Source organism: Physeter macrocephalus, chromosome 20 (genome assembly GCF_002837175.3).
Source record: "Physeter macrocephalus isolate SW-GA chromosome 20, ASM283717v5, whole genome shotgun sequence".
NCBI classification, from domain to species: Eukaryota; Metazoa; Chordata; class Mammalia; order Artiodactyla; family Physeteridae; genus Physeter; species Physeter macrocephalus.
Genome location: NC_041233.1, coordinates 95,759,406 through 95,781,584, shown reverse-complemented (window position 1 = coordinate 95,781,584; position 22,179 = coordinate 95,759,406). Strand labels below are relative to the sequence as shown.

General features: G+C 40.5%; 1 protein-coding gene across 1 annotated transcript in view; it reads left to right on the top strand.

Annotated features, from left to right (window-relative positions):
- Positions 1-22,179, top strand: part of NRG1 (neuregulin 1) — a 1,065,472-nt gene that overhangs the window by 195,504 nt on the left and 847,789 nt on the right. The window lies entirely within an intron of this gene.

Here is a 22,179-nt window from a genome sequence, read left to right as displayed (position 1 = left end):
TCTTGTACCTTTATCCTAATGCATGTTAGTTACTCTAGTATTATTTATAGTTTGTTGTCTCCCTCAACTAGACTGAGTGCTTCCTGAGGCCAGGAAACAAACCTTTTTATCCATGGCATTTTGCTCAATATCTGCAACATAGTAGACACTTGATAGAAATTTGCTTAATGAATAACTAGACACATAGATAGAGGTATGCCTTTGATCTTACTGATAGGACAAAATGTATGAGTGAATATTCCTTTTTTTCCCCTTTGTTCAGTTCCTCTTTCTGCGTTGTCAAGGCAAGTTTTACCCTCTAAGTACTAGTGGACGAGCAGCTGTCTTAGATGACAGTCCTACCAAAACCTAGATTTCATAGGATGTTCCAGATGATGAGAAATGATTTTAAGATTTTTGAGACACAAAAATTGTGTCTTAAAATCTACTATAGATGATGTATATTAACACAGAGATATAGCAAACTATAAATGTTTTTATTTCTACATGAGCATTCAGTTTGGACATAGAAGGATACCTCTGTTCTTACTGCCATTAAAGAAAAACACTTACATTGAAGTCCAGTGAACCTGGCAGCCAGCATCTGTCCTGTTAATTTTCATATACAGGAAGAATGTGGCAGGATTACGCAACAGAGGCAGCAGTTTTAGAAATCTAATGTTGTATTGGCTGGAAAGGACAGAGTTGTTTTCTCACTGTTGTCGATGTTTTTTCCAAAATTCACGTTGCAGTGGGGGAGTTTGTTCTTTCAGCTGTAGGTAAGCACAGAGATCTGTAGTGTCACTACATGTCATGTGGTTTAACCTCACTCCAGTGTTCAGAAAATTAGATGAGAAATTGGTTATTTTTTTCTTACTCTAGTGGTGGCCTGCTTCTGCCATAGGCTGTGTCTTTTTAAAGAAGGAATTTGGCCACACTTGGTTACTTACAGAGATGCACCCATGCCTGGTGCTTTCTGCTGATAAGGCTGCTTAATCCTCTCCTTTTGACTTGGTGCCCTCATGTTTAGGGTAAGGCGTGAACAGCGATACCATTGATGTGAGTCCAATTCAAATGGCTAATAACCTGATTGTGTATATGACACTCATTATGGAAAACATTTAAACCTTCTGTTGCTGATCTCCAGTTACTCTGCCTCTTCCCCTTCTATTGATTGATACTGTTGTGATCTATGTAGCTAAAATTTTCATTACAAAAGGAAACCTCTGTTACTCGGGCTTGTTAGTTTTACACTTTTCATAGTTCATTGTCAATGTCCTACATGTACTTTTTGTTGAATGACCCAATGCTAGGGCTTCATATTCAATATCATATACAGAGATAATGTCAGTAACAAGTAATACTTAGAGTGCTTATTGGCCAGGTACTGTTCAAAGAGTTTTGTATATATTCATTTCATGCTCCCAACAGCCGTGTGAAGTGGGTGCTGTTATTACAGGTAAGGCCATTCAGGCAGAGAGAGATGAAGTCATGTGCTCAATGTTAGAGAACTGGGAAGTGGTAACCCGGTTCTGACCTAGGCAGTCTGGCTACAGATGTTAGGCTCTGCTCCCCTAGGACATGCTGCCATGGGTGCGGCGAGATGGGGTACTGAGCTGTCCTTCTTGGTGCTCTTTTCACAGCTGCCCATCTCAGAAGCTCGGGGAATAGCGTCATGCTGAAGGGCTCGGCATCTTGTCCATGCAGAATCTCCTATCGCCTCCCCTCATGCACATGCTGGGCAGCTCTCACTTCTCCCAGTCTACTCCTGTCCTTGAATGATTCTCACTTCTGGTTGTGCCTCTAGGCATAAGCTCATGGAACTCAAATGGTAGATGACGTGGAAAATGTACCCTGGAAGAAAGAAAACATGGTGTATAGCATGAAAAGTACCTTCAAAGGGGGTTTCAGGAACTAAGTTATCCAGGGTGATCTTACTTCACTTACATCATCACTATTTTTCTGTTGCTACTTTGAGCTTCAGTTTACTCATGTGTAAATGGAGGTAATAAAACCTATGCCCAAAAGGTTGTGGTTTAGATTAAGTGATTGAATATTTTTTTTTCAAAGAACTTCTGTAGGATCTGGACTATTCTGGGGGCTTGATGAGTGTATTTTTCCTCTTCCTGTCCCAAAGCGTTTCCTGAGAAAAAAACTGAGAGTGAGTTTTGGGGATCCTAAAACTGGTTACAAAGAGCAATGCTTCTATGGATTCTTCCCTTACCTCTTTCTCTCTAGAAGTCTTTTCTTCTGGGGCTACTATTTTTTTTTTTTAATAAATACATTTTATTTTATTTATATTTTTGTCTGAGTTGGGTTTTCGTTGCTGTGCACGGGCTTTCTCTAGTTGTGGTGCGCAGGCTTCTCATTGCAGTGGCTTCTCCTGTTGCGGAGCATAGGCTCTAGGTGCGCGGGCTCCGTTGTTGTGGCTCGGGGGCTCTAGAGCATAGGCTCAGTAGTTGTGGCCCATGGGCTTAGTTGCTCCGCGGCATGCAGGATCTTCCCGGATCAGGTCTCGAACCCCTGTCCCCTGCATTGGCAGGTGGATTCTTAACCACTGCGCCACCAGGGAAGTCCCTGGGGCAATTATTATTTTTATACTTGTGTAAACTTATCATACTCTTAGTATATTACATGCAGTTCTATCGATAGTCTCCAGGGTTCATACTTTGTTAGGGAAAAATCCTCCCATAAAGAGGTTCTTTTTTCTATTCTTTATTAACTTATTTCCCCTGTGTGTGATTAAAGTGGATCCTCTTTACATATTAGGTTGTTTTCTAAGTGAGAGGTGTTTTAGTAATCATCGCTACGGTTGAGTTCACCCTAACTATTTGGGACTTCAGTGGTTGATTAAGTGTTTCTTAATCCTGAAATTTAGAAGTCAGTTTTTGAGAGCAATTACAGCCTGATTTTAAAGGAGGGAGAAAATGCTCTATTTGATAGTCCCAGATCAGCAGAGGTGAATAAAGGTCGTGGATCTAGAAGACTGGTATTTTTCCTTTTGCTAAGAAAGTCACTTTGCTCCCAATTAGACCATTAGAATCTCTTTAATTGCAGTCTGACCAAACATTTTGGGGGGGGGGTGGTCCATCGGGGTAAGTCACCGTATTTTGCATCTGAATTAATACACTCGAGACCCCTTCCTTCCTGAAGCTGATACTGATGATACGGAAAAGATAAAGACTTGCATATACTTTCTTATTTCCTTTTTACTGTCAGACTTCTGTTCTCAGAATGGATTTTACATGCAACAATATCCATTTAATTTATTATCTGTGTATAAGACCTTACTGTACCATGCCATCTACAGAGCAGAGTTCCAAACAAGACAAATCACTCTTGGGCTATGCCAATGAGTTTTTTCCCTGATGTAGCAAAAAAGCTTTATCGTGCTGACATCCATGGCATAGAGTTCCAAAAGTCAGCCTCATGGCAAGGCTTAACCGTGGGGTTTGAACCCCAGGCAGGTGTAGCAGGGTGAGCAACCTCTGCAGCCAGGAAGTTTAGAAGAACTGCCCACAGGGAAGTTCAGCTCTACCTTGTTATAAGCAGGTCAGTTCTAAAGCTACCGTATATTTGGTTTCAGTGTACAGTAATACGAAGTGAGCAGAGAGAGTCAGTGAGGATGCTGTTTGGATCCTTGGATATGGTACATCGTGAGGCTGACTGACATAAGTGATGAATTTCCTTTAAACCTGCCTTCAGGCTGGGCACCATGAGGTAGTTCATTACCAGCACTCTCCTCAGTATGTATATTTGTGTAATATGGTGCTGGTAGAAGTTTATATTAAACATAAGTTGAACATTCAACAAATATTTGTTAATGCCTAATGTGTGCAAAGCATTATATAATAGGTGTTTGTTTGGGTTCCAAGGAGGACGTCAGACTGTGGTTTTGGACTGAGGAGGAGCTTACAGGATAATAGAAAAACCTTGCTTACAAATAACTATAAAGTAAAGTAGAATGGACTGTGTCATAAGCGGTATGCATATAATGCCAGGAGTTCTAATGGAATTAACTCTTGCTTTCCTTGTATTCATTCTCATTTGCTTCTCTCTGAAAAGAAATAAATAAGTTAGAATTGGTGAGGTTGAAGGAGTAGCATCCTTTTCTTCATTTAGTGAATATTTATTCACTGCCTATTCAGTGTTGAGCTCTGTGGCTGGATATGTGGCATCCGTACAAACCTCTTCCAGTTACAAGATAAGAAAGTACTAGGGATGTAATGTACAACAAAATAAGTATCATTAACACTGCTGCACGGTATATAGGAAAGTTGTAAAGAGTGTAAACCCTAAGAGTTCGTATCACAGGGAAAAAGTATTTCTTTAGTTTTGTATCTATATGAGATAATGGATGTTCTCTAAACTTACTGTGATAATCATTTCATGATGTATGTATGTCACATCATTATGCTGTAAACCTTAAAGTTGTACGGTACTGTATGTCACTTACATCTCAATAAAACTGGAAGGAAAAGAACAATATGAGGAGAGCATATTGATACTGTTGTTTTCAGGAGAGAAGAATTAGCTCATTTCAAGCAACATATGTTAACTTCACTGGAACGTTCCCTGATAAAACCCTGTCATTCTTGGTCACCATGATAGAGCAGTGGCTGCCCACCAGGCAAATATCAAATAGAATTTTATCTTTTCCTCGTGTTTCTTATTAGAAAACACAGTGTTTCCTTTTCTTCCTAAGATTTTGTCCCAAAAAGGGGAGAGAGTGCCACCTTATCCCTGAAAGAGCCTTGGGCTGATCCATCCTCGACATCTCCATCACAGGTGACAATGGGATATTTGTCCCGTCACACGTACCTGTGCTTTTATAAATGCATTACTGAAGTGGAGGATTGTGAATTCCTTGTTCAGTAACATTTTGCTGCGTCGCCCTGCAAATAATTCGGTGGTTATGACATCCATCTCCATCTCTGAATCAGTAATGTACTTCTCTGTGTCATGTTTGTATTTTGAATTTCTTGTCTCTGAGAAATGCGGCAGAGGGAAATTTTGGTTGAATGTGTTTTCTAAAAGGATGAGGAAATAATAAAGTGTAATACGGCTAAGATAATCTACTAGAGCTTTGAACACAGAATTTTTCAACATTTCTGCTCTCCCTGTATGACTTTTTCTTCCCCCAATAGGTGTCTTTATTCAGCCTCATTTCCCCACGTCCCCTGAATTCAATCTTTCCCCCTGCTGACCCCTTTTTTCTTACCTGTCCCCCCTGCTCACTATTACAGAAAAACCAGAGGCTGATAGTAATTAAAACAGTACAAATAGATTTTACTCAGGACTATCACAATAGGGAAAAGAGACCTCAGTGTAAAACCGGACTTGGTTCTCATTATAGCTTGAGCAAGTTGGGATTTACAGCCAAGGAGCAGAGTCAGTCAGTGGTTGGAAAATTACTAAGAAGCATCAGGGGTAAGGGAGGATTCTGGTTAAACCGATCTAACAGGATTCTTGCTCAAGGCAGGCCAGGGTGATCAGATACCAAGGATGTGGGTTTGGGGTAAGGAATTTGATCAGATGAGGATGCAGAGTTCACTTTAAAATGACTTAGCAAGATTCTTGCTACAACTGGCGATGCAGGCCCAACAAGAATAGACACCAAGGTCAAGGTCTGGAGGACTTAGAGTTTGGTCAAGGAGGGTGTCTTGTCACCACTCACGTGCTTTGTGGCCTCTCTTGCCTCCCTTCTTTGTCAGGACTCCCCAGGGATTTATTTCAGTGCTGCTTCCTTGATCATTGCTGGGCTGGTATCCAGGCCTCAGTTCCCTAATTACTTCTGTCTGCCCACTGGTGATCAACCTTCCTCCCAGCTTCATTGGCAAAGGTTTTTAGAGAGAGTATGTACTGTTTGTCACCTTTTTTTTTTTTTTCTCTTGTCCCCTACTCTCTTTTTCACCACATATGGCTTGATGTCTGCCCATCCTACTCAACTGAAATTATTTTCTCAGGGACCAACATGCAGCTCCTAGTCACAAAATCTGATCATTACTTCTCATTTTCCATAGTATTCGCTGTTGCGGACACCCCTTCCTTCAAGCTTCTCCCCTCCTGCATCCATGGTGCTCTGTGAATGTTGGTGGTAGTATTCTCAGGGTTATGTGATACATGTGTGGAAACGGAATGTTTCAAAGATGAAATGATTCAGTCTGTCTCATGGAGAGGTGGACCAGAACGTGTAGATTCAAATGCTCAGTATGACTAAGCTCGATGCTTTATCACATATGTTGAGAAAGGAGGAGAAAGGAAATGCTAAAACCTTCAATCCACACTGCTAATTAAAAGCTAATTTTCTCTTCCTTTTAGCCTGCTAAAGGATTTTAATAAGTGTGTGATGGTATCTTGGGAGCAGCCTTCAGAGTAGAAGGAAATATTTCATTGTCTTTGGGAAAATGGTTTTCCATTTTCTGTGGTTATTATGAGTGAAAAATGGACACCGTTTCTTAGAAGGGTTCTGTGAGTATTCTTTGATGACCGCTAGGTGAAAGACAATGTACCCTGAACTATCTGAAATTTATTTTAAAAATATTTCAATTGTATCCTTTCTATTCTTTGGATATAATCATGTGTCAACTTAAGAAGCAGAAAGACAAATGCTTTATTATTAACATTGTTTTATTTGAAAAGCAAGTTGTAAAAATTCAAAGAGAAGGCCTTATTAATGTTAATAAAGCTATCAGATGGATTTGGGGTCTGCTGTACCAAGCACCAAGTGTCTGTGAAGTTATGAAACTGAAAGCAACAAGCCGCACTAACATTCATTTCGTTTCATTATTTGCTGTAGTTCCTGGGTCCATCATAATTTTGTTCTCCCCAGCAAGATCTGAGGTTCCCTCATTTTGTGTGTGTGTGTGTGAAGAATGTTATAGCATCCTAGTGCAATCTATATCAAATGATTACTTTACCTTCCATGTCTGAAGCTTCTTCACACACCATTGGTTTTTTGGAAGGGACATATAATTAGCATGGGAAATAGTAAAGATATTTGGCAAGGAAGAGCTATGATGATACCTTAAATTATACAATTTTTTTTTTTTTTACAGTTTGCTTTATTACAAATGGCTTACATATAACCATCAAAGAATAAAACAGCCAATATTGCAGAAGGTGAAGAATATCTGCATAGTGAGAGCTCTGAGCTGGACAAAAAGTGGGTTTGATAATCCATTGTATATTCTACTCCTAAAGCAAAATGGTTCCCTGAGGTGGTCTGAACTTTTCCTCTTTTAGCAAATGAAGATGTGACTTATCTTTAATCTGACCTTTCATAACATCACCTTGGCTTTTCAAAGTCAGATGGAACCTGGAAATTTGAACTTGAGTTCCATTGCACCTTTTCCCCCTTGGCCATTTCCCCCATGATGGGGGGTGTGTGTCTACATTTGGACAGTCGGCCTGCTTAGTTCTTTTGCCAGATCAGTACTTAGAAATAACACTGTCTCTAGCGAAACGGTGCCTAGGAAAGCAAAGTATCCAGCTAGCCTTTCAGGGATACTCATGACTAAGACATGGATAGCCATGTTCTGGCAGGGAAATTAATAAACAGAGAGGGTCCCAATTTGTTCGCCGTGAAAAGAATGTAGGGTGAGAGGGAGCTTTGATAGGCAGGGTTGTGAAGATGAGAGGGCAGAGTCGCAGGCATTGCCGGGTTTGCTTTGTGGTATAGGCTCAAAGTCGGTACCGTTACGATTCATCAATGTTAAGTTCTGTAAATGCCGCTGTAACAGTGTCAGGGTGCAGGTTGGAGTGGAAGGCGTGTGCAGCAATGTTCATACTGTGGAAACATAGTGCTGCAGACGTGGAACGATTTAGAATAGAAGAGCACTTTTGTGCAGCCAGATAGTTCTGTGGAGCAGAATTAGATCAAGAAGAGTTTGTGTGGTGGGCATTTAGTCGTGACAGTATAAACCATTCCTGTGAATGATTGCTGTGAATCAGCTATCAAACGTATTAGATGTGTCATTTAACCAGGCCACATATGCCTATTAGTTTTTAGCATGAAAAGCAATTGCCATATGTACAATAGTTATTGAAAATTGTGACTAGCAGGTGTGCTGCACAATAATAATGATGACAGTAATGATATCTTCAGCTTCGACTTTCTCTCCACAAGTAAGGGCAAAGAGGAAAAAAAAAAAAACAAAAAACGATCATTTGGTGTATTTGAGTAATGTAAAAGGCCAGTATGGGTAATTTAGAGCAAGGATCACTTTCAATAGCCAGAGTTGTTCTTTTTTCCCTCCTTCATTCAGATAATTGTCTGAGTTCCATTTCACTCCACCTACATTTAACAAGTGAGATTTCAACTCACTTGAATGGTTATATTCTCGCATATTTGTGGTGGTTCCTCAAAGTGTTTCAAAAACACTTTCACAGGTTATATCACTTGACTTTCATAACAACTTGAGGAGGTAGGGGAGAAACACTGTTTCCTGTTTTCTATTTAAAAAGCTGAGATTCAGAGAGGTTAAGTGACTATTTCTGTTCCACCAAAAGACAGAAATTTGTTGAGTTTTTCTCTGATACAGCTGAGAACCTTAGTAATAGTAAAATGACCGTTCTAAAATAGTGTTACCTATGTGTCACTGTCAGTATTATTCTGTGGGCAAACATATTGTGTCTAGAGGTCAAAGGCAGGAAGAGCAAGACACAGATTGACCAAGTAAAGGCTGTGCTACTGAAAGAATACATAAAATGATGCACCAGTGAGGGTCTAGAACATTCCTCTCCTCTTTAGCCTGATGCCTCAATGTTGAGTAGATTACAACGCCCATTTTAAGGGAAGACTGGATGAAGTATCTTGTTGGTATGACACAGTTGTCTTTGCATAATTAATATCATGTCTTCTTTATGCTGACAAGGGGATGCACATATTCAATAATGAGGCAGTGTTCAAAATTGATTAGCAGCTTTTTACATAATTTAAAAGTTTCCTCTTAGAACCTAAACCAATTGTATACGGTAATTAAAAAAAAGATTAAAAAAGCAAAAACCCAAACAACAAAACCACAAACTTTTCCTCCACTTCTCCTAGGAAAATTTGCTTTCCACATCACGGCTGTTGGAGCTTTGCAACTGCTGTGATACAATCAGCTAGAATTTTAGAGTCTTCCCTGAATCTGAAAGTATGACATAAGACAGGAGACAGAGGCAGAGCCTAGCTTTAAGAGAAACCTGAAATGAGAAGTTGGAGACCCAAAGGCTTCTTTCCTTCCTCTCCTCTTGATGAACAAAAGCTTTTTCCAAATCATCTTTGTAAGAAGTTCTAAACCCACAATGACCTGTTGTGAGCAGGTAATTTCATCTGGTTCTTGATCGCTTTCTGCTGGTGATCATTTCAGGTGATAGATTTCACCTTCCTGATTCCTCGAAGAAAAGTCTGCCAATTCCCCGTACCCTTTGAAGAAGAAAAATCAAGTCCCTCTTGTTCTGTAAGAATGTGAGCCAGGATGACAGGATTCTGTTAGGAGGCTTGGCATTTCCAAAGCTGAGTAGAGTCCACGTGATCACCGTGTATAATTTCATGCTGGAAGTGTGTTTCAGCTCTTGGTTGGTTTTGGAATGTAAGAAAACTTAATATTGTGCTTGGAGGGTTAGAAACCCTTGGAAATGTTTAGTTTTTAAAATACGGATTTAAAAAAGCAAGTGCGTGTTCTGATTTACAACATGTAGAAGGCGTTTCTTTATTCTCATTGAATACCTCTGAGACATTAACCATAGGCTGTTACTTGTGTGTGTAGAGAAAGAAATTGTGAGTGAGCAGCAAGGAAATGCTTTTTATTGAGTTGTATACACACTTATTGTCAAGCCAGATAAAATTTCCTATGATTTCTTTCAAATTGCAAACCATTTGTCAGACTTCGGTTTGATAATTATTACAAAGACAGGGAAGGCGTGAAATATTCAATCTGATCGTAGAGTGGGTGGCATTCTGTACAGCCTGATGCTAGGTCCCCCATTCAGGCTTTATTTTTGATATTTGTACTTTTTCTTGTAAACTGTTTGCTCCGAGACCAAAAGTCATTGCTTTTGAACTTCATTTGATTTGGGCAGTGGAATGACTTACCTAAACACATGCTTTAGTCCTGCCATGACTTTTTAATGACTTTTCCATTTAATTTGGTTTTGGAAATTGATTTGCCCTTTAAAAGTAATATCAGCAATTAAAGTCATTTCACTGGCTTTTTGCCTGTGCAGTAACTGGATTTGTTCCTTATGAGGATGACTTCAAATATGCAACCTTTACAAAGGTGTGAAAACTGCCATGCGTGAGCTAGAAATGGCCAGTCTCATAACAGGAATGTGAACGTGGACTTGAGGTGAGGCTGAAATATCAAGAGTCAGCTGAAAGTCGATTTCGTACCTAGGTTTGCAGGCCCCGTTGGGGAGTAGACTGGAGAGCTGTATTGACTAGAGAGTTGTCTCTTACATCTGCAGCATTGCTCCTCTGCTGCTTCCTCTGAATCACCTGTCTGCTTATCTCCTCCCAGGTAGCCGTATTAGATCCAGCTTTGGGGGTGAAGGTAGATGTGGAGAGTCGCAGGGTTTAAAAGGACTCCAGAGCTCATTTGTCCCTCCCATCTCCTCATTGGTTCTTCTGTCAATCAGCTGAAAAGCGCATTCATATCACTCATTGTCTGCGGTCCGTGAAGCAACAGCAATTATACTGAGATTCGCACTCAGATCAATAAATTGAAGCAGATATATGAGATTTCTGATTTCTTGGCAACTAAAAGTGCTGAACAGTCTCACAGTTGAACGTTAATGATTTGGAAAATATTGGAAGGTGTCTGTCCCTGCCTCCAATTGTTCATCTACAAAATAGGAACACAGTTCTTCCCAGCTTCTCTGAAAGTGTCGATAGCAGTGTTATTGGAGGAAGGGGAAGAATCATCACAATCATCTAAAAAATTCTTTGTGTGTAGTGTCGCTTATCAAGATACATGCCTGCTCGAGTGCTGTGGCTCCCAACAGCCCCGTCCTTTGAGCATCAGGCATCTGTATTCTAGAGTTAACGATAGACACATCACAGCTTCAAATCCTTCAGGTGCATTCGGCTGGTAAAAAAGTTTAGATCCAAGAGGGAGGGACCTGTGGGTTTGTCATATGGGATGAACCATATGTCATGCATCCAGCCACGTGCAACTACGGGCATTACTTGGAAAATAACAAGTTCTCATTTGCCTCCTTGTCCATACACCAAGGCTCAGAAAGTCTTCCTTCTTCCTTCCCTTATTTATCTGATTAAGCCAGTTCTTGGGTCATATCTTCTGGAAAGCCTTCTAGACATTTCCCTCCCTCCTCTCTGCCATTATTTCTCCTCCAGGATAGGTGAAATAGGGTACCGGGTCCCCTCATAGCTGTATGGATGTGTCCATGTCAGAGTAGCCAGCACTCTGTATTCTGATAAACTTGTCTGAATTTGTAATTGAATTGAAAATATCTTGAGGGCAGGATCTTCATCTTTTATCTTTGCAACTCCAATTTGCTACATATGTTGAATGAATGTATTCTAAATATAAGCATGGCTTATACCTGGTAATACAGACATGAAAAGAAAAGAATTATTTAAATTGTGCGACTGTGAAAGATATTGTCTTGTCTGAATCCTCAATCTACAGTTGTGGAAACGGAGGACCAGAGTGTATGTTTGTTCATGTTTGTTTATTCATTGTTCATCTGTTAATTTCTGCATTCATTCATGTAACACATCGCATTGAGGATCCATATGTGCCTGTCACTGTGCTGGCTACTGGGTATAAAATAATGAGTAAAACGGGACAGCAGACATGGTCGTGCCCTGATGGAGCTGACAGCTTAGTGCATTAGACAGTAATCCTGCAGTCACACAAGACTGGTGTACTCACTAACTGTGCTAAATGGGAAGGAAGGGAACTAGTTAACATGGGATTTGACTTAATTGGAGGCGTCAGGGAGCCCTTCCTGCTTTAGATTTTCCCATTTCCTAGATAATAGGACAGAGGCTAATAATGAACACTCTTTTCCTGTGGCCAAAGTGTCTTCAGTTGTCTGAGATCCCAGTCACTGTGACATCACTGCTGGCTACATAGTCCGTGATGGATCTGGTTACCATGGAAGGAGCCGTTGAGGCCACTGCTTACTCTGAGAGCTAGCGACTGCAGTGCCAGAGAAATTGGTCTCTTGGAGGGAAGATGTAACACCTCTTCTCTGGGGAGATCTGAAGTGAAGCAAGTGCTTTTGAACTACTCTGGTCTCTCGGGAAGCCCACCGCTGGCCACGAAGGTCCAGCCTGTCAGAACAAGTGTACTTTTGAATTGCAGAGGATTTACCACCTGTAAGAAAGTAGGAAAATTTGTTTGAAGGTCCATCTGAAGAGTACTATTAGCAAGATATATATCCTGGGGGGAGAAATGCACTTTCGCTGACTTTTACATTTTGGGATCCCATTCTTTGATGTTACACAGTGATGGGGCCATGTTCCTCCCCCGATCACCTGGAGAAGCTTGTCAGAAGGGGCAGACTTGGGCTCACATTTTGTTTGCAGATCTTGTCCTAGCCTTTTTCCTTCCCAAAGACTTCCTGCCTTTTGACTCTTTGCTCTAAACCCAACATCCCTCCTGTAAGGTTCTTTTGGGATCACCAACCACTGCTGCAGGCTACTCTGTTTCAGGACCACAACTTACATGGTTTCCACAGAGATTCCTGTCCTGCAGCCTTCAGATTTCTGACAGCAGATAGGAGATTGAGGTGAGATGTTGCCCATCTGTGAGGACGGTGCAAACTCAATGTTATCTGAATTGAAAAACAAAGGAAATTATTTATTAAAGATTAGGCAGCAGTAGGGAACTTCCCTGGTGGCACAGTGGTTAAGAATCCGCCTGCCAATGCAGGGGAAGCCCTGGTCTGGGAAGATCCCACATGCCGCAGAGCAACTAAGCCTGTGCGCCACAACTACTGAGCCTGTGCTCTAGGGCCCGCGAGCCACAACTACTGAGCCCACGAGCCACAACTACTGAAGCCCGCGCGCCTAGAGCCTGTGCTCCGCAACAAGAGAAGCCACCGCAATGAGAAGCCCATGCACTGCAATGAAGAGTAGCCCCCGCTCGCCGCAACTAGAGAAAGCCTGCATGCAGCAACGAAGACCCAACGCAGCCAAAAAACAAAAACAAAAAAAAAACGTTTAGGCAGCAATAGAGTGCTGGAACCAGAATGAGAAAGCAGGTCTTTACCAATGTTTTTACTATAAAGTACTAATGTTTTTACTATAAAGGACTATTTGGGGAGGAAGAGAAGGGATACTTTTTGTTGGCTCTCATTGGTACCTATGGGAAAAGAAAGAGAAGCAGAGAAGAAGTTCTGATGAGGAACCCAAATTCTATTTAGTTCCCCATATTATAATGGAAGTAGAAGATTCTCCTGTAATATGATGCAAAGGCGAGTTTATTTTGTCTGTTTTATGAACATAGCGTTACTTCTTGTATGATGTTAACACAATCCTTGAGTCTTATTCTCTATCAGAGCTTAAGAGCTGCCACTGCTGTTATCTCTGGGTGGGAGCAACCTTCAGGGAAACATGGCACTCTTGATGCATGCATAGGAAAGTAGCTTTTAAAATGTTAGCCTATTCCATTTTTCAGTTTAAAGTGGTGATCTTTAAAACTATAGGGTAAACTAAGTTTTATGCTTTATTTCTAGTTATTGAATAATCTGGGTAATGCATTTCAGGTGGGGACCCTTCTTAATCTTAGAAAAGCATTCAATCACACAATAATTGTTAGTTTTTAAAAAAATATATGTACAAGTTTAGGATGTCAAGTTTTAGATGTCTAGTTTTAACTTGTTTGGCTGAGCTGCCATTTAAATCTGGTCCCAGTGTTATGCGAATGGACCTAGGCTTTTATTATTCCTGTTGTCCTCCTTCATTGGAAACCAGTACAGAGAACCATCGCTTAAAAAAGAAAGATGTTTCCTGCTTTGTTTCCTTTTATCCAGCTGAGAACAGTCTGGGGGAAAAGATTGCTTCCTCTCTGAATGTGGTAAGCCACAAAATGGAAGATGTACAAGCAGACATTTGTGCCTCTGTCCTATTACCCTTGGGACGAGGTGATAGAACGTGTGAATAATACTGTCAGATGGTTACATACTCTTCTCCTCTTCCTGCTCCTCTTTCCTCTTCAATTGGCTTTAGGGTTTTCCATAACAAGTAACTTCCTTAATTTGTATATTTCGAAATTGTCTTAATTTTTCTCCGCAAGATGCAGTTTTTCCTCTTTCCATGTGCTGTTACCTCACTGAATCCTCTCACTAATTCTATTCTGTTATTATCATTGACCTTTTATACAAGGTTAGTTGCTCAAGGGCACACAGCTAATCACTAGTAAAGGCAGGAATTGACTCCAGTCTGGATATGATTCCCTGGTCTGTGTACTTAGCTGTGATGTATGTGTAATGCCTCGAAATTGTCACCTCTAAAATAGGGATTGGCTCACAGGTATTTGTGAGATTCTAAAGAGGGCTAGGAAAACTTCCATGAAGTGAGATACCTTGACTTTTTAATGTCAGGTGGTGATTGTAGTGAAGCAGTTATCTACTCCCATTAAATTCGTTTAAAGTGATGGGAGCAAACAGGAATCGTTGATAAGGATGTGGTGGAGGTTAATGTCACATTAATGTTGGGTCGGTCTTACATGTTTGATCTTATCCTAAAGACATAACCTTTATGTGAAGTCTGCATTTGACACTCTAATTGCTTCCCATCAGACACAGGTGTCTTTCTCTGCCCAGGAGCCAGACTGATGAGTCCCTGGAGACCATTGTTCCTCCGCAGACTCACCCTGCAGACTTCAGCCTGTACTCCTGATGGTGCCCGGATGTGAGCCGCCATCTTGATGATGCAGCCACATAGATGCCCCTTTCTCAGTGTGAAGTTGCCTTTCATGTGGCCTCTAAGTTGTCCACTACCATGCCACTCTGTGAACAGGGGGTAAGAGCAGGGCGTACAGTGACACATCATTCTGTCCAAGCTTTCCTTCAGAGTAGGACTTCACTCTTTAAACAGTCCTTGGTTGAGGAAGAGCTTTGTTATCCACTCCAAGGTCTCTTTGGGAAGAAAAGTCTGGTCCACATTAACCTTCTGCCTCATTTTTGTCTTTCAGGGATCATTTCTGCTCTGTGTTAAATTTGGACTTTACGTGCATAGGAAATACCTACCTGAAACACCTATGCTTTTCAGCAAGTTTGAAATGCCCATCTAAAAGCTAGAGCATTCAGTCAGTGATTGAATTTTCAAATTGTCAGAGTGGTAGTAAATCCCATCAAGGCAGAAATGAAATCCAAGTATCTTTAGGGATGCTTTGAACATGTATATCCACTGGAAAAAGCGGTATGTTTAAAAGAGCAAGGAGTCACCTTATTGGATTCTTATTACCTTACTGGGTCTCCAAATTAGGATAAATTGTCCATGTATCTCTAATTAGCAGTGATACAATCAAGAAAAATAACCAGGCAGTTTGTGTTTAGCTACAAATTTGTCAGAAAACAGTGGGTGGCAAAGTAATTTGAGATCCCAGGAAACCTGTTGTATTGAGTTGAGGAAAAGGAGAGAGAATTTCTTCAAGTTTTTGAAAAAAGCATGGACTTTATGTTATGGCTGCGAGTCTTCCCTTACTTTCCATGAACACAAGAGGACATTTAAGAAAGAAGAGTGAAATCTGTTTGCAGAGGCAAGATAAGGGAGGACAAAAGGGTTGAGAAGATCACGGTGAAGGGAAAAAAATTGGAATTTAGTCTGCTGGTAAATTGAGTCTAATTATATTCACGGACAGGTTAAAGTAATCAGAAGGTAAGGAACCCAATTATGAGATAGTCTTGATAACATAGATGGCTCAATAAAATACAAAAATAGAAAGATAAAAATAGAATGCCTTTATATAATTCTGGAGGAAGTTTTAAAATGAGTGTTTAAGATAAAAACTTAGAAGGAAAGTTATTAAAATAAATGATGAATTATGTTGGTCTTGAAGGAGAAAGAAAAGCTCACTTTGTGTAGTGAGTGAAGAAATCCCATTTCTCTGATTTTAACCATTTTATACGTGCTTCTGGGTTATAGGATTTTGATGGTTAAAAAAAGATGGTTTTATGACAAAGTGAAAATCATAAGAAAACCAATCACATAGCTTTGGTTGGGTTGTTCCTTTCCCTTCACTTCATTTCCTAAAGGTCATTATTCAGAGTCCTTTGAAAGTAAAGCTCGTGAATTTTGTTTTTGTTTTTTTCGGTGAAAGTTAGTGATTTGTTTTTCTGAAAACCTTTGTTTCGGGTTATCGGATTTCTTTTTTTATTTTTATTTTTTAATTGAAGTGTAGTTGCTTTACAATGTTGTGTTAATTTCTGCTGTACAGCAAAGTGATTCAGTTATACATATGTACATTCTTTTTTTTAATATTCTTTTCCATTGTGGTTTATCATAGGATATGAATATAGTTCCCTGTGCTATACAGTAGTACCTTCTTGTTTATCCTGTATATAAAAGCTTACAGCTGCTAACCCCAAACTCCCACTCCATCCCTCCCCCAACCCCTCCCCCTTGGCAACCACAAGTCTGTTCTCCATGTCTTACCAGGCTTCTTTTACTGAAACTTTTGGGTCCACCTCCTGTGGAAAGGACAGCTCACATCTGTTCCTGCAGAAACAGCGTTTGACTCGGTGGTTAAATTCCCCATCTGCTGTGTGATGCCCAATGCTGACGGGAAATTAGAGTTAAGTCTCTGAGATATCTCTGTGATAGGACAGTGTTTGTATGATAGGAAATGTTTTGGTAATCAAGACTCAGAAAGGGAGTGCTTGTAAGTAGGTGAAGATTTTTCTGTTTTCTTCCTTGTGTTCTCAGCTCCACGCTCTCATTTTCTTTTCATTAAGAAAGCCAAATGTGTGTGCATTTTCCAGGAAGTTCTGTGGCACGGTAGACAGAGAGGGCTTGGACCCAACTCTGGCTCTGTTGCTTGGTTGTTCCACGGCTATAAGAGGACCCCCACCCCCTGCAGGAAGAATTTCACAAAATCCAGTGCCCAGCCATAGTCTAGCATTCCCAGGAAATAGCTCACTGCAAGAGGAGCTGTTATATTGCATTCAACTTTTCTCAGTGCTTCCCGATTTCAGGGCTTCTCATTTTCTGGAAGCACCTCACTCCACCATGTGACATCCTCCCAAGAGGGCAAGAAGGGTGTCAAGAGTCAGCCCTGGGCTATTACCACTTTGTTTCTTTTAATCCTGAAACTTTCACTAAGAAATCGTAGTTCTTATCTATAAAACAAAACAAACAACCAAAAACTCACAAGAAAAAAAAAAATCAACAGCTACCAAACAAAAACCCTTTTTAACTCTTAATAACCTTTCCCCTTTCCACATATACACAATTCCTCCTTAAAAATCGAAAAAAAACCAAAAAACCCCATGAAATCAACTTGATACATGTGCATGTTGGCCGAAGAACCATCATGATGGGTATTTTTTTCCTCTGTGAAAATTGAGTTGCTTTCACTGTGGATTACTTTGGCAGGAAAGGGTCTATTAAAGAGGGAGAGAAATGTGAATTCAAAAGGATAATGCTACTTTATTTTACTTGATCCTGTTTTGTGCAGTGTTACTGAGGGCAGCATTGCCCAGCCAATGTTAATCGTGGACCATTAGGGCCACCAGGACTCAGGAGGGTCGAGCAGATATCCTTGCTCTGCCTTGATGTCGGATCAAGACTGAAGTGTGTGAAATGCCCCTTGGCCAGTGGTACAATGTCCAACATTGTAGGTGCTCACTCAAGAGCTCTGAGCGCTTACACGTGAAGAAATCCTTGGATACGGTAGGGATGGGGAATGAAGTTTTTAATTACACGTCTGTTGTTTTCTATCACCAGGAACTAAATTAATGGGGAATTAATTCACATGGTTTATTATGCATTTTCCCGTTTAAGAGAGAACTCTTTTTCCCACAACCCTTTCACTTTGGTCCTTTCAGCATTTCTTTCCCCTCAATACTGAAATAGCCTCTTTCTTGTTCAAATGACATGGGCTACATTCGGTAGACTTAGCACCCTGTGGAAGTCTGACAATTACTTCCATAGGGCAGCCTTGTTTCAAAACTAGTCCAGAACAAGTAAGAGGTCTTCATGTTTCATTCATTTTCCCGGTGCCGTTGGTGAGTTTCCAATATTGCCCAAAGAGTTTCGATGGAATATAAGAAAACACAAACTCTTCTGTGTTCCATTTGGTGAGAAAGAGAGCCATAAAGTAAAAAGCCACAAGCCCTCCCTTATAATAAACCATGTTTTATCAGCACTTGAAAATCAACCAGTAGGAGAATGACAGTACTGGGAAGGCTTGGTGGAAAAGCTCTATTTATTCAGTCTTTGGGTATAAGGGTAAAATATTGAAACAGGAATACAATGTTCATCCCCGTAATAACTAATTAATATGGAAGCATTTGGAGAACTGTGCTGTGTAAGTGCTGTATAAACAGTGCTGTATTATCCCTGGGTGTTAATAATAAAGCAAAGCTAACACTTCTCATTGGTTGTGCATTTTCAAGTGTGTGAAAGTGTTGAAGGAAGGCCATTCATTATTCTGTAAACCAAAACTGGATTGTTGAGTTATACTTTCCTTTGGTCGGCTAAAGGCATATTTGGTTTTCTAAAAATACTAGACATGATTCTGATTTTCCAGAGGTTATCAAGTAATAACAGATTTTTAAATTCATTCGTTCATTCATTCACTTTTCAGAACCCAAAACTTCAGGCTTAAAATTTTACATATGTTAAGACCTAGCGAAGAGTACAGCTGTCGTTCACCTCGATTACACACAGCAAATATTTGGAGTAGAGGCAGGAAGGAAGTTTTGGAAGAATCAGGTGTAGGCGGGATTCTTGTAGGATAGAGGCGGAGGTGGGGTTTCCGGTTTGGCATCTCATTGATGAAGCAATAAAATAGAAAGAGAAAGCTCTTTCTGTCCATAGAAAGAGAAGGCGACAGGACGGTATTACATTTGTGAAGGTGTTGACCCGAAAAGTAGTCCAGTGTACAGAGGAGTGTGTGTGTTTTACAATATGCCCGAAGTGGCAGAATATTACTGAAGTATGTTTCAGGCAGATTTGAGACAATAACGTGGTCTACCTATGTTAAAATGATTATTTCCGTTTTTAAATTCTTTAAATAAAAGAATTTAAAGCCACAGCTACTTGCTTTTTGTTTTCATGCCCCTGTGCTCCTTGATGTAGCAATTACAGTGTGATTTCCTTTTGGAATCTTTGGTAAAATATGTAATTCTTTTTCATTGCCTCAAAAAAGCTGAAAGGAACCTTGTCTGGTCATCTTGTTTAATCGAATCTTGCCTGTTTTGGGGGGCACAATTTTCATTTTATGCAATTTCATGAAAGAAACACAAAACTTCTCATGATGTTTTGCATTTCCACAAACTCAGGTGAGCAAATACGTCCTTCGGGTCGAATTTGGGGATTTAACTAGCGTGATATTTGTTTAACAAAGACATGATAAATAAGAGACCAAAAAGTCAATTGCATGTTTGCTCTTTATGTTAATGCTGAAATTTAAATTGATGGATGAACTAGATTTTATCTGCTTGCCTTGACTTTGGAGAAATCAGGGGATCGGAGGCATAGTGCTTCATAGCAGAAATGTCTTTTCGTTGATTTTGCTAAAGTGTCTTCCAGGTTTCAGCGTATAAGTGACTCATTACGGAACAAAGAGGGAAATCCTTTGTGAGGAATCAGATGTCACTGAGACACAGGGTTCCTTACACTTCATCTCTCTTTAAAGTCAGCATTGCTCTGCTAAATCCCTACCGAGCAAACAACAACCAAAAATCAACACACATACAAGCCACAGGGTATCTCAGACTTCTAGCTGTCGTTTTCATGGTCACCAGCACCTTTTCCCAGGAAAACACAGAAATTGACCCAAGTGATGCCCTTGAGGGGCAAGATGGAATTGGGGTCTATCCTTTCCCCTCTTTTCGGAGAGCCTAGTACATGGGGAGAACCCTTGTCCTTGGGAATCCGGTGTTTGCAGTACCCCTCTACCATTTCCCCATCACTCCTTCAGTGATGGAATGTACAAAAGCAACACTCTTGCCAAAAGGCGTGCTTGCAGTTTCTTTGCCTCAGCCTGAGCAGTGTTGAGTTCACTCACATTCTATTCTTGGGAGAAATACTACCTTTCTCCAGAATGGGGAGAGAGTCTGACTGAGAGGTAACACTTTAGGAAAGAAAAAGCATGTCCTCCTCTAATAAAGAGGGGCCACTTCATAATGAATTTTTTAAATTAATTAATTTATTTATTTTTGGCTGTGTTGGGTCTTCGTTTCTGCGCGGGGGCTTTCTCTAGTTGCGGCTAGCGGAGGCCACTCTTCATCGCAGTGAGCGGGCCTCTCACTATCGCAGCCTCTCTTGTTGCGGAGCACGGGCTCCAGATGCACAGGCGCAGTTGTTGTGGCTCACGGGCCTAGTTGCTCCGCGGCATGTGGGATCTTCCCGGACCGGGGCTCGAACCCGTGTCCCCTGCATTGGCAGGCAGATTCTCAACCACTGCGCCACCAGGGAAGCCCCATAATGAATTTTTTTTCCGACCATGATGAGCATGTTTCAGGCTTCCAACTTGTACTTTTGAACTTAGGAGCTGAAAAAAAAACTTCTTGATCGACTGTTGAGGTGTGAACACAGCAAAAGACAGGCAGCCTGGTACTGAGCCCATAAGGCCAGGTAATGTGGGAATGTCTTGTTGGCTGCAGGTTCCCTTCTCTTTCTGTCTGTTCCGTGATCATGTTGCCAGTTTGTGGGCACCTCCAGGAGGAGTTTTATATAAGAACCAGAGGTTCATATAAACTGATTTCTGGATTGTGTTTGTGCAACAGCTTCTCATCTTTCCTGAGACTTTTGGATGATAATTCTTGCTTTGTTTCTGTCACCTTTTTTTCCTCCAGGTTTTAATCTGAGGGCAAGTAATAATGTCTCTTCAGTGAAATTCCCTGGAGGAATTTGAGATAAGCATGCATGTATCAATAAAACTTTCCTAGAAGAAATTTTTGAGCTTCCAGAGGAAGCAGATGGCTGTTCAGCTATTGTTAAAACCTAAGTTTGTGTTCTGTGAGTCACTCATGATTGTGGGTGACACATTCAGATCTCCCAGAGGTAGATGTTGCCTTTATGATCACTCCGTCCTAAACAAGGCCATACCAAAAACAAACCTTGGGGAAAAAAATGAATTGATCACAGGAGCATGGAGTATCTAGAACCAGAACCAATTAAAAATCAGTTTGCTCATATGACCTATTTTAAGGTTTCTCAATCTAGATCTCCTGCTTATAAGAGCGTGGAGTTTGAGCCTGGCTTGGGATCTGTGTTAAGATCACTGACTAGGTATTTAACCTTATTGAAATTACTCAATATTGTGGAGTCTCAGTTTCCCCATCTAAGTATATGGAGGCAATAATGACAGTTAACTAATTGGTGATTATGACCATTAAATAAGGTAACCATTTTCTGTTTGATGTAGGGATATGTTTCCAAAGCTTTCTGTTCATCTGAAGATAAGCAAAACATTCTGATTTAATCCTTTGATGTGTTTGAGCCTCTTTGATGGAGAATATTCAATATTTAACCTAAAATAGTGAATAAAAATTTGCCAGTTGAATGGGAGAATGAATGGGTGAATGGAGGAATAATTTAATGATGTCCATACCCTCTTAGTTATGGCTTGTATATGCGCTAGGACAGTGGGTCTGAGAAAATTTAGAAATTCAAGAGCTAAAAATCTGTTACATTATAAATGTTGCTTTGTAGGTGGACAATAGCAAACAGATGTTTTGCATTCAGCATTATTTACCCCCATAATTCACTTGTCTCTACATTCTCCCATGCTTTTAAAGCAGGGCACCATGTTGATGAGGCTGGATGATTGTCATAGGACCAGCTAGAGTTGGAAAAGAGAGTAGTTCTGACACTTGATTAAAATTTTTTACGTAAAGTCAGCAGACCCCCTGCCATCTCTAATGAAAGCATATGCACACTTCCCTAAGCATAGGCTGAGACGGCTCATTTTACCCTTGTTTTCCACACATTGACACTTGTAACTTTTGAATGGTTTTGGGAATGGCAAGAGCAAAGGAAAAAACAGCCAAATACGATTCAAGAGGCTCATC